We start from the raw sequence: 11,287 nt of genomic DNA on the forward strand, positions 1-11,287 counted from the left end.
TGCAAGAAAGCGTTCCGTGAAGTTAGGACCCAGGTAAGGAAGCAAGTACAATTATTTTAAAATTCTAAGCAATTGTTAAAACGGGGGAAAAGCGGCTAAATTAAACAACATAAATGACAGAAAAAAGGTATGTTTAAAATATCCCTGTAGCAAGTAGCAAGTAGCTTCTTACAGGAAGCGCGATGTGCCCAGCAAGATTCAAACAGAGAGTGAGCTTCTCCACCTACCCGTGTTAAGTAAGACCCAGGAGTACGGCCTCTAGCCAGTCCGCGTGACTGGCTTCAGCGAATAGCTGAGGAGTCTCCCTCCACCCCACCCAAGATGACGCCCCTAGTAAGCAAAGCGCGGGGACCGGCCCGCCCTAATGGCAGTGCTTGCGGCGTAATACCGCTGTGCAAGAAAGCGTTCCGTGAAGTTAGGACCCAGGTAAGGAAGCAAGTACAATTATTTTAAAATTCTAAGCAATTGTTAAAACGGGGGAAAAGCAGCTAAATTAAACAACATAAACGACAGAAAAAAGGTATGTTTAAAATATCCCTGTAGCAAGTAGCAAGTAGCTTCTTACAGGAAGCGCGATGTGCCCAGCAAGATTCAAACAGAGATATTAAGCAATAGTTCTATGAATCAATAATTATAAATATTTCTAGTTTTTATCTCCGTTCCGCCGACGCGTTTCGAACACCATACACCAGTTATGGGTTCTCCTCAGGGCCTTGTCACTTCTATCTGCATGTGTGTAAAGAAGAGAAAAGCACCAAAAGGTGTTTTAGTGTCATTTCTCATAGCCTCCTGTTTTCGTTTCCATTATACTCTTATACCGAATACATGTTGCCTTTCCTGTAGCCGTTGTTCTCCTATGTTTGAATCTGGGTCTTTGAGCTGCAATCTGCAGGATATCAATGAATCCTGTTAGAGCCACACTCAGTTTTCGATTTGCGGTTACTTCACAAAAACACTGCATGACATACCTTTTTGTATCTATATCTGGGCGTCCCCCTATGGCTCGCAAACATTTGTAACCTGCGGGTAATACAAGGCTGGTTTACTATTTGTGGGCTTGTGTAACCATTCAAATATGTTAAACAGCTCTCAAGTATCTTCATACCTTTCTATGTCCACCAATCGCTTTTAGGGGCGTCTCACTTCATATTCGCGTTGTTTTATACATGCGTGCAATCTGTCAAAATATAACGTTGTACAGGTTCTAAGTTTAAATTATTTAAATCAAAAGAGGCTGTATCAAGTTCACAGCACGTCCGTACTGACCTGGTTTAAAGCGGTCTGCCGGGCTCCCGTTACGTGTGCCTCGTTGTCCCCGCTATGTATGCCACGTTGTTCCCCTTCGGGTTACTCGCAGTTGGATGCACTGTTAATGTTAAAAAACGGTGCGCGGATTAAGACCCCGCTTGGTTCTCAACTCTTATCGAGTCTAATCCATGCCCCATTCAGGTTCTCCTTACCTCTTTGCAACTTGCTACAGCGTCTTGCTCGCTTCACTGTGGAAAGCGGCGGCCATGTAACCTGATTATTTGAAACAGTCATGTGACATTTAGATTCCTGGGAATTGTAGTTTTGCATTTTAATTCGCTCTAGCGGCATTGTATGAACTCTAAGTACAATCTTATCTAAATCGAGGTTATGTATATGTTTTGTGTTGCCCGAATACAAGGAGATTTGTGTTACATATTTGCTTTGCTGTCGGTTTACCACTCTTTGGGATGGGATTACCAGTCTCACATGGAGCCCTATGAAAAATTCTTACATTTTAAATTACAATCTCGATACCTCCGAAAGAGTGTTCAGTCTGTTTTGCGTGCTATTAAATTTGAGAATCAGGTATGCTTCTTTTCTCAGCAAAGTTTCTTCAATGAAATAAATAAATATGTATATATTTATGTAACAATGTTTTTTTTGGTAAATGTATTGTATAAGTTGATGTACATATGTGTTATATGTGTTGTGTTGTCTTTCTGACACTAATCAATGATTTTTTCAAAAAGTAGAATCTAAAGAAAAGGTAAAAATAAATATACCTAACATATCAAAAATAATATTGATCTGTTGCTTATAATTTAGAGCAAACTATACAAAGTGGGTTGGCATTTTTTCTTCTTGGTACGAAACTTAAAGATGGCTGCTACCACACCTCGCAAGCGGATTCTTTACCCCTCGTCTGTGAAACCTGCAGTCACACCTTCCAACTCTGGAAGATGAAAAAACAGGCGACAGCTAAATTAAAAATATTGTTACTAAACTGCAGATCCCTGAAGAAACATAAAATAGAGATACACGATCTACTGACGGACAGCTGTCCTGATGTTTTATTTCTTACCGAGACGTGGCGAGATGAAACTTCGTCGCCTGAAACTCTCGAAGCCACCCCTCCAGGCTACTGCCTACTTAGACTAGACAGACAGAAACAGAGAGGTGGGGGGTTAGCTCTATTTTATAAAACAGACTTAGAATGCACCTTAGTGAAGGCTTCGCTACCTAATAGCGAGAGCGTTTTTTTTACAATAAAAGCAGGACCTAAAAACATCATCAACGGGCTACTCATATACCGCCCGCCCGGAGGGGCAACACAGTTTGGCGACCAACTCATAGAATTGGTCACCCAGCTGGCACTTCGATAAAAAAAAATTCTCATTCTAGGTGACCTAAACCTCCACTTCGATATTGCTGAATGCGGGGAGGCGCAAGATGTGGCAGAAGCATTGAAAGCCTTAGAACTTAATCTCCAATCCAAATCCCCCACGCACCCATTAGGCTACCTTCTCGATCCCATCTTTGCCAATTGGGAGGGTGTTAAGGTCTCCCTCCCGATCAGAACTAGTTGGTCGGATCATTTCATCATCCCGTTTGAAATAGAAAGCACTCCTTTAGAATCCAGATCTAACAACCCCCTACAACAGAAACATAGAGACTGGAAAAAATGCAATCAGGAGACATTTAAACATGCCCTACTTGAAAAATCCCCACCCCCTAGCAATATCTTACAGGAGGTGTGAAATAGTTACGAAAGATGGGTGTCCAACGCGTTAGACACGGTTGCACCCTGGACACACAAACTGCCCGCAAGACAGACCAAAACTGCCCCTTGGTTCTCCAAGGAACTCAAAATAGCCAAAGTTAAATGTAAAAACTTGAAAAGACAATGGAGGAAAAATTACAACCAAGAAAGCAAGTCACTTTACAGAACAGAATTAAATACATATCATAAATTGGTAAGAGCAGTGAAAGGCGCCCACTTCAAGGGTAGAATAGAATCCGCCGATAACCCCACCAGAGAACTCTTTACCATCTACAAAGAGCTAACGGTCCCGACCAGACTCGAAGCGCAAGACACCTACTCCAGCGAGCTATGCGACTCTATAGCTGATCATTTCGTTGGCACGGTTGATAAAATCTATGCTACATTTACAGACAATATTGATCCCTTTAGCAAACATACGGAAGTCAGAGACAACTCCACCATTCAACCCAGTCTGACATGTTTCAAAGTGCCCGAGAGACAGGAACTGCTGAATATTGCTTACAGCATACAATCTGGCTCCCCCTGTGACGTGTGTCCCCCTAAACGCTGCAAGGGAGTCTTGGAAAGCATGATCGATCAGATTACTCTTATCGTCACTCTCTCTTTCCAAGAATGCCATGTGCTGGATGCATGGAAAACAGCCCAGGTCATCCCTTTGAAAAAAAAGCCCAATACTCACATCTCCCAACTTCAAAATCTTCGTCCTATCTCCCTTCTTCCCTTCTGTTCGAAAATAGTGGAAAAAGTGGTCAACAGGCAGCTCATGACATATCTTGAGGAGGAATCCATTCTACACCCCACCCAATCGGGGTTCAGAGCCAGCTACTCAACTGAGTCAGCCGTCCTCTATTCCACCAAGTGCCTCAGACGGATGGTGGATGAAGGACAGACAGCAGCGCTGGTTTTATTAGACCTAAGTGCAGCTTTTGACACCGTGCTGCACACAACGCTGCTGTCTCGCCTTTCCGACATGGGAGTGGAGGGATCTGCCCTTGCCTGGATAAAATCTTTCCTAGATAGCAGGAGTTTCCAAATGCACTGCCCCCCTTTCAAATCCTCACCCCGGAAGCTGAGCCATGGGGTCCCACAGGGCTCCAGCTTGAGCCCTACCCTGTTCAACCTCTATATGAAACCCCTGGCCCATATAGTTGAAGCTTTCGGGGTGGATATCGTCACCTATGCCGACGATACACAACTGATGATCAAGCTTACGCCCGACCCCATGGAAGATGCCACTAACTTCTCCAAATGCCTGTCATCAGTGGCAACATGGATGAATAATAACTGCCTGCGCCTTAATGGCGAAAAAACGGAACTTCTAGTCGTTGGTAAATCCCCAAATGCCTGGTCACACATGTGGTGGCCCGCGGAACTAGGAAATTTTCCCACTCCCGTTGACTCTGTTAGAAACCTCGGAGTGATGATCGACTCTGATCTCTCTTTCAGGTCTCAGGTTAGCAAAGTTACGGGCAGGTGCTTCAGCACACTAAAAACCCTCCGTAAGGTCCTTGACCTGCTCCCCATCAATGCCAGAAAAACACTCGTCCACGCCTTAGTCACACCCCACCTCGACTACGGCAACATCCTGCTCTTAGGTCTAAGTAAAAAAGGCCTGCACCGACTACAATGCGTACAAAACGCTGCTGCTCGCCTGGTACTTAACCTGCCTCGTAGAGCATCTGGGAAGAATGCTCTAACGAAACTTCACTGGCTACCGGTCAAGGAACGCATCAAATTCAAAGCCCTATGCTTCACGCATCGCATCGCCCAGGGCAAAGGCCCAAGCTACTTGCAAAAGCTTCTCACTATTCATCGCCCCACCCGGAATTTGAGATCGTCCGGAGCGATGCTGTTCAAACTCCCCCGCACTCGCAGAGCCAGGATGGGAGGATGTTCTTTCAGGAACCTGGCTCCTAGGCACTGGAATGAACTACCGCTTGACCTCCGTATGGAACCTTCAGAAACCAGATTCCGTACTAAACTTAAAACTCACCTGTTCCCAACCAACTAATCTCCTCTTTTCTCCCTGACCTCTACTTGCTCTCTCCTTCTCGCTACCTCTTGTGATATAGCAACAATCCAGCGCAGGGACACACTATTTTTAGTGCAGCCAGGCGCTTTAGAAATGGCTTTATTATTATTTTTTTTATTCTAAATGTGGAGTTTTGGAACTTTCAAATATTCCCCTAAAATCATCCGAACAACGAATTCCGATTTACTCACCTGTTATCCGGAGAGAACCCAGTTCTGCATCTTTTAGCCCAGCACTGACTCTGAAAAATAATTCTAACTGTACTAACCAGTAACTTGTATTTACTTCCATAGGAATCCATTGTCTGGTTTTCACCAGAAAAATTTCTGTCTATTTTCACAAACTAAAAATATTCCTTAAAAATCGCCTGTATGACTTAAACACATTCTTTCAACTGCTTAAAGGAGATGCACAAGTGCTGGATCCAGGATCCACCACTGTGTAAGAAAAAATAACGATAACACTACTTACCTACTAAGTGAATTTCCTCCCATAAGATAACATTGGTGATTGTATGTGAAAAAATCTGTCATCTTTTAAAATACAATAATATTCCTTTAAAAATCACCACTGTAACCAAAACGCTTTTACTCAACTGTTTAAAGGAGATGTCTCAAGACTGAATCTAGGATCCAGTCCTGTGGTTAGAAAAGTAATCCATAAAGTAACTAATTGCATTTAAGTAGAAATTCCCATTGAGCTCAATGTTTTGTGTTTGAAATTGTGATGCCCATTGCAACAACTGTAACTACTGTACCTAAAGGTCTATTGCCTGTTTGCAAAGTATTTAAACTAAAGTAATTCATTCTGAGAAAGTATATTTTGTAATGTAAAGTTTAATGTAATTATAATGTAATTTACAAAATAAAATATCTGAAAATTGTTTTAAAAAATGTAGTAAATCAATATCAAAAAAAATAAATATAGCAATTATTACATTTAAAAATTGTCATTTATAAAACCTTTGAAATTCACTGAAAAAAACATAGGTTTCCGATATGTTATAGTTAGGAATTTGCATTTAAAAAAAAATTGAAATTCACTGAAAAAACAATAGGTTTCAGACATGTTATAGTTAGGAATTAGCATTTAAAAAACCTTAGAAATTCAGTAAAAAAACATAGGTTTTAGGGCTGTTATAGTTAGCTGGACATTTCACTCGTACAAAACCTTTGAAATTCCTCCGTTATAGTTAGTTGTACTAAGTATAACTCGCGCGCCCACAATCCACTGCTGATGATTTCACATTTTACTTCATTCATGACATGGTCAATGACATCACTGATGACATCACTGATGACATCTCAAATGACATGACTGATGACATCATCCACATGACAATCTGATACATCTTATCATACACTAGTAAAACCTTTCAACACTCATTATAAAATATGGAGTACCATATTTGAAACCATTGACACACCAATACCAGTTTCTAAAAACCCACTTAGTGATTCCGACATCTACTCACACATCTAAACACTTACCTATAGATTTACTCATACATGCTAACAAAGATCAATAGAACACTATTAAATATACTTATACACTTACATTGACATTAAACACCAGCACACATCCTATTCACTTATGCAGTCATTCTACTTAACCCTGGGCGAAGCACTACGCTACGCTCACGTAGTTTGCGAAGTTTGCGCAACTTCGCACTACGCGATCTGCACGTAGCACGGTGCGAACACGCGAAGCGCAGCGTAGCGTAGTGCAGAGGTCATTTTTTGCTTGACCGCGGTCCTCAACTTCATGTTCGCGACCGCAAACAAGCAAAATGACATCCCCGCGAGACTCTCAACGCGGGGAGGTCAGGTTTCTCATTGCGAGTGGCCGTGCATGCTCGTAACCGCTCGCAATGAGTAACTACCAGTTCGCGTTGAGAAAGCTGCCGCTCGTGTAAAAATGTACTCGAGCGGCAGAAAACTACAGCTCGCACTGTGTAAGATGCCGTTTTCAATGATTGCACAGTGCCGGATGCTTGTTTGCACTGTTCAATCATTGAAACTGCATCTTGCTCAGTGCGAACATGCTACTACGCAGCTCGCGTAGTGCTACGTGAAGTTCGCGTAGTGCGAAGTGCACTTCGCGAAGCTTCGCGTAGCGCTACTTCGCGAACTACGCCCACCCTTAATTCTACTCACTTATGCAAACAATTGATCATACTTTCATTTACTAAGCTACACACTTATACAAACACCACTTTATTTATTCGTATAGATAGTAAGTCATACTTAGTGTGTTATAAAATCACTATTACAAGTATACAGTTTTCGATACAGTCACTCATACAATCACTGAGTCTTATGTACACTTATTTATATACAACAAATGTCACATACACTGCCTTTTATATTTCTACTTTGTTGGACATGTATCATTGAGAAATATATTTACTCATCACCACACACATAAAGAGATTCACTCACCCAAACAACTGTTTCCACATACAGTCTTAACCTCATATACCTAGTAAATCAACTATTTACACATCTTTGGACAGTCACACACCTCCCAATCTACCACACACACATTCTCTATCCCATACAAATACTCACTTAACTAATTAATAACTAATATTAACTTTCACATAGCTAGTAACCAAAGTATGTAGTAGTTTACACAACAAGAGATAGAGTGATACAGGTATTTACACAGTTTAATCACTATCCATATATTTAGTGAGACACTTTAAATTAGTCACTTAAACAGTCAATCATGGTGCTACTAAATCCTCCATCCAGACACGTATACATCCACTCATTCTTCAATGCAGATTGCTATATATATAATACATTTTTAAATATCGAACCAAACCACATTCACTGAATGATGTCATCAGTGATTTCATCAGTGATATTATTTGAGATGTCATCAGTGATGTCACTGACCATGTCATGAATGATGTAATATGTGACATCATCAGCAGTGGATTGCGGGCGCGCGAGTTATACTTAGTACAACTAACTATAACGGAGGAATTTCAATGGTTTTGTACGAGTGAAATGTCCAGCTTACTATAACAGCCCTAAAACCTATGTTTTTTCAGTGTATATATATATATATATATATATATGTACTGACCAAGGATAGTATGCGTAACATTACGAGCACTAGCTGCATGCTAATTGGCTTACGACTGTCTGTCAACACTCCAAACCAGGAAGTGTTGGCAGCCATCTTGTGCCTCAGTAGAACCGAGGCACAAGAAAGCAGCGAAAGAAACGTGAAAAACACGCAAAGGGGGTAGGGTAGAAACACCCTGAGCCCCTAGGCCTGCTCAGGGGGTCCCACAAGGACCCCCAAGGCAAAAAAACATTTTTTTAAAAACATTTGCGGTATACTCGTAGGGTACGCGTACGCCGTGAAAAAGAAAAAAAACCGAAGCCCGCTTTATTGTTAGTTAGTCCCCGGGGGGCCAAATTCTGGGGGGAATGTTTTGATTTATAATGGGGGGCCCAGAGAGGGGCCCACTCCTCTGACCAGGCCTTCTCCGAAATCCTCTGTATTCACATAACCAGACAAGGTGCACACCGTTCTCGTACATGATGGTCAAGACCTGGAAAGAACCCCCCCTCAGTATCAGATGAACCTGAAGGCATTCGAATGACCGAAGCTGCACAAATCCCCCCACATACTCCCCAGCGTCTGGAAACCCTCACAGTTGAATAGTGAGCTCTATACATCCCTAATTGATTAATTCATACGCCACCACAGTTTGTGTTTGAGTGTTATGAACAGGCCCTGTCATTGCTTTGGCTGTCTGTAACTCTTAATGGTAGTGAAATGAGCAGTACTAAGGGCCATATTATCAAGAAAGGGCGATATATTATCGCTGCTTTTATTGGCAGGAAACAGCCGCTAAAGGGTGGCGGCGGGCAAGGATGTCGGGCGGATCGCCACCGCCCGCATGGTGGTGGCGATCCACCCGACATCCTAATGGGCCCCTAATTTTCTTTTTTGTTTTGCAGATTACCTATCGTACGTTTATTGTAGTCCATATCATAATTTGTTTATAATATTGTTTTATTAAAGTTATTTTTCTAGTTCTTTATTATATTGATATCTTTAAGTTACATTTCCAGTTATTGTTGTTTTAATAAAAGTTAATAAAAATCTATATACGTCTTTTTTTTGGGGGGTGACGGTCCACAATAGAAATAATATTTATAATTTGAAGTAGTATGGTAAGCCGTTTGAGAGTAGGGTTGGAAAGTACTGGTTGTACAAAAAGTTATATTTACTCTGGATCCTCTACAAGACAGAAAGGAATGCAAACTAAAACAAAACACTGTGTACCAGATTTACAACCCCGTTGTGCCACTTTCGCTTGCAAAGCCACCCCCTACAAAATTAAAAGTGTGTGGGCCTCAATGACGCCCCTCCAACCCCGGAAACAATCACTCCCCGGAGATTTCTATTTTGTGTGAGGGGGGCTGCGTGGCCCACCGCCTGGTGCCCTTGAGAGCCCTGGAGACCGCCACGCCCAGACCCGGTTCCTGCAGTGTCCTGGGGGGGAAACAGCCATTACAACGCGGTCATAACCACGCGTGACTGTCACCACGAAGCCATAAGCACGCATGCCTTTACCACGCATGCCTTTACCAAGAGTATGCATTTACCACGCATGATAAAGGCATAAGCGTGGTAATGGCTTTGTGGTGATGGTCACGCGTTGTAATGGCTGTGGCTTACGTGCTTCAAATTAGTTTTTAGGTATGCATGTGACCAAGTCTGATAAGATCGGAGGCAAAGGACAAACAATGTGGTGTCTGTGGCAGGAAATCTCATGGCTCACAGAAAAGTAGGTGGTACATATGAAAGTGGCAGGTATAATAAAAATGGTGGAGGAAAACTACTAAAATGGCGGAGAATGGAGTACGTAATCAAGATTTGGCGCCCCAGGCAACGTATTTCAAAAAAATATAGATAGAATATGATTATTAATATTAATATATTAGAAAAGTGTAGCAGCGGATGAGGCACACAGCCCGGGAGAACAAAGCGGAAATTTAATACCTGAAATGAGGAGAGGGTGGCTTTACGAACTTGAAGAAAAAGAAAGAAGCATGGTGTTGGAAACGAGGCTGCGCATGCGTTGAGACTACAACTGGTGTAGAAAAAAAACAGAAAGAAACAATCTCAGAGGTGTACACATGAACCATAGGGGAGCATACCAGGAACTACAGGGTATGTCACTGTGAAGGGTAGGTGAATCGGAAAGAGAGGGGAGTATGGGTGCGAGAGTGCATGTTTGCCGCATAAACAGAAATGTAGAGAGGGAGTAGAAGAGCTGCCCAGAGCGAAAGTTTAAGCGCTATAGGTAGTTTAGCACATATCATATGAGTGGTAAAGGCATGCGTGATGAATGCGTGCGTTGTTATATGATACATTCAGAACGTGGGGAAGCCGGCAAGACTGTGCGGACATAGTGGCTCCCTTCACGGTCCCCAACATTTTTTATAAGACCCGGAGGATAAGATCCCAAGAAATACTAGAAAGTTCTGATATAGGCTCATTTTTTCACAGAAAAAGTAAAAGTTCTACACCTAGCCTATTGCGGCCCCCTGTTGTGCATGCCCTGGATGCACGAGTCATAACTCCGCGATTTAAAAAAACAACAATAGTTTTTTATTTTTGTCCTTGGGGGTCCTTGTTGGACCCCCTGAGCAGGCCTAGGGGGTCAGGGTATTTCTACCCTGCCCCCTTTGTGTGTTTATTTGCGTTTCTTTAGCTGCTTTCTTGTGCCTCGATTCGGAATTAGCATTTAAAAAACCTTTCAAATTCACTGAAAAAAACATAGGTTTCACACATGTTATAGTTAGGAATTAGCATTTAAAAAAACTTAGAAATTCCCTGAAAAGGCCATAGGTTTCACACATGTTATAGTTAGCTGGACATTTCACTCATACAAAACCATTGAAATTCCCCTGTTATAGTTAGTTCAGCTAACTATAACTCGCGCGCCCGCAATGCACTGCTGATGACGTCACATATTACCTCACTCATGACATGGTTAGTGACATCACTCATGACGTCACTGATGACATCTCAAATGACTTCACTGATGACATTATCCTTGTGAAAGAGTGGCAGACCTCCTCTCAGCGTAATGTAACCTTTGATACACACATTCAAAAATAGAAACTAACATTTAAAAAAAATACCAGTTACAACAACCTATTCAGTAATTCCACCAACTACATACA

This window comes from Lissotriton helveticus, chromosome 10, assembly GCF_964261635.1.
Source record: "Lissotriton helveticus chromosome 10, aLisHel1.1, whole genome shotgun sequence".
Lineage (NCBI taxonomy): Eukaryota > Metazoa > Chordata > Amphibia > Caudata > Salamandridae > Lissotriton > Lissotriton helveticus.